Source organism: Penaeus vannamei, chromosome 20 (genome assembly GCF_042767895.1).
Source record: "Penaeus vannamei isolate JL-2024 chromosome 20, ASM4276789v1, whole genome shotgun sequence".
NCBI lineage: Eukaryota > Metazoa > Arthropoda > Malacostraca > Decapoda > Penaeidae > Penaeus > Penaeus vannamei.
This window is the reverse complement of record NC_091568.1, coordinates 36979589-36982088: the sequence shown is the minus strand read 5'-3', so window position 1 is coordinate 36982088 and position 2500 is coordinate 36979589. Positions and strand designations below refer to the sequence as shown.

Here is a 2500-nt window from a genome sequence, read left to right as displayed (position 1 = left end):
TCTAGTGATCGATAAATATTTCATTCACATCCTGCGAAACATATCGACAAAGAAATGCAAGGAATATTCGCGGTTATGTCAACAACAAACGTAACGTATCTTTTCCCTGTGAGCGCGTGACATCATCCTCACCAACGGTTGTCCAGGCATGTTCCTCGGAGGCCGGGAATGGGGTGCCTCCCTCCCTTGCCTCACGCCTGGGTTAAACGTTCTTTCGTGGCAAACCTTTGAACCGCAGGAATCTAACCCCGTAACTACCTCTTTGTATTGTTTGTATCTTTTTATTGCCTCACACGCGTGGATCCGCTTCCTTCGCGATGGCATTTGCATTCGAGCGAATTGGTGTTAAAAGACTTGTTGAATATTTTTCCCGCACGGATTTCCAACCGCTGGCACGCGTCCAAAAGGAAGCGTGAAGCAAGCCAGACCTTAGGATATTCATGATTATGGACCCGTCTGTAGGTGAGTCGTGGAACGAATGAAGAACCATTATTCTTTGTTCGCGTGTGTTGTTCTCTTGATCAGGTGAATGGTCGTTACAGGATGTTGCCAGACGCGGCGCACTGGTGGCCTGGGGTCGCCATATGACTTGACTGTTAAGTATCTCGAACCGACAGCGCTTGGATGTTTTCTTCTCTGTCTTGGCATATCCGCAACTGGAATACGTTGGAATATACAGTGTACGTCGGATACGGAGAAATAATAATTTTGGGGTTCGATTTTCTTCCCAGGTTGGACAGTAGTTTGCCGCGTGTAACGGACTTTATCGCGTCGCTCAACCTGAAATGAAGAGGAAATAAATCTGGGATTTAAAGAAAAAATAGTGAACTCAGAGCGCTCACGATTACCACCTGTAGCGCGAGCTGTACCACTCTTTGTTGAAGTTAAAGGTGAAATATTGTCCAAAATATTATGGAGACCAGTATTTTTTCTTTTTTCTTTTTGATAAGTTAAATATAAGAACTAATCCTCAGTAGCCAAATATGATTCAAAAACAGATTTGATTTACGAATACACTGGGATTGATTGTGATTATCATACCATACCAATTTCAATGATGATGTAATATTGATAGAATTTTGTTGTTACCGCAGTTGACAATAGCCTCAGCATAGTTGCCTTCAATACTATTGTATGAAGACACTGATTTCACGTTTGCTGTTTCATTCACTTGTTCGACATGAGCTATATCCGCCACCGTGAAATAACTCGTTAGGCGATCTGGAGTGTGAACATAGGCCCAATTTCACACCTTGTGCCGGGGTGTAAATGAGTGGGGGGTTTGGGCGTGAAATCTGGGTTGTGTATGAATTCTGGAATACGAGATCTGTTTTTCACTCGCTTCTCTGTCTCTGTCTCTCTGTCTGTCTGTCTGTCTGTCTGTCTCTCTCTCTCTCTCTCTCTCTCTCTCTCTCTGTCTCTCTCTCTCTCTCTCTCTCTCTCTCTCTCTCTCTCTTTCTCTCTCTCTCTCTCTCTCTCTCTCTCTCTCTCTCTCTCTCTCTCTCTCTCTCTCTCTCTCTCTCTCTCTCTCTCTCTCTCTCTCTCTCTCTCTCTCTCTGTCTCTCTCTCTCTCTCTCTCTCTCTCTCTCTCTCTCTCTGTCTCTCTCTCTCTCTCTCTCTCTCTCTCTCTCAGGCACACACACACACACACACACACACACACACACACACACACACACACACACACACACACACACACACACACACACACACACACACACACACACACACACCAATCAACCAACCATACAAAACAGACACACATACGCTTCTTCCTTCTTGTAGCAAACTCCCACAGTTCACGCTCATACCTCGAATCCCCTTCAGTAAACAAGGCCATATCTCCGTATCGCGTGTGTCTGGAACTTTGTTGTTTATGGCTCCGAACTCAGGTGGAGAGGAATAGTATTTCAGGGCAGCCTTGAGCAAGTGCTTCTCCCTCCTTCTCTGATACAAAAGAGGTACGGTTTTCTTGCTTTTGCTGTTGGCCTTTACTTTCTCGTGACTCTGTATGTATTTACTTCAACATAGGAATTGAGTATAATGCGCCATTGATGTTTATATTTTTTTCTTTCGTTTTTCTTTAGGTATGAACCGTATTCATGTTGACAAATGTAGAAAAGGTATGAATGAGAATGAAAATCTTCACAAAACAAGAGATGTATTTCTTGTATTGTGAAGATATTCATTCTAATTCATACCTTTTCTTCTTCACGTATTTTTCTTTGTCCTCTATAATACACCAGTCTTGTTATTAGGAATGAACGCAATTCCTCGTAACAAAATCGTTTTGAAAATAGGAACTCTTAATTTCGTCACCTTTCCTTTTCTCTTTCAGGACGTGAACATACGAACCCAAACCTATTTTTTTCCTGTTTTTTCCCTTTTCTTTCTTTCTTTTTTAATCGTTTCGTACTCATTATATCCTTTAAATCCTTCATCTTTCTTTCCCTTTTCTTTCTTTTTCTTTAATCGTTTCTTACTCATTATATCTCTTAAA

At 42.1% G+C, this 2500-nt stretch overlaps 1 long non-coding RNA gene across 1 annotated transcript; it reads left to right on the top strand.

Moving 5' to 3' along the window:
* The first annotated feature begins 105 nt into the window (after window positions 1-105).
* LOC138865346 (uncharacterized) lies at window positions 106-891 on the top strand. Its single transcript, XR_011399377.1, has 3 exons — window positions 106-250; window positions 543-595; window positions 732-891. It is a non-coding gene; the product is annotated as an uncharacterized lncRNA (long non-coding RNA).
* The last annotated feature ends 1609 nt before the right edge of the window (window positions 892-2500 follow it).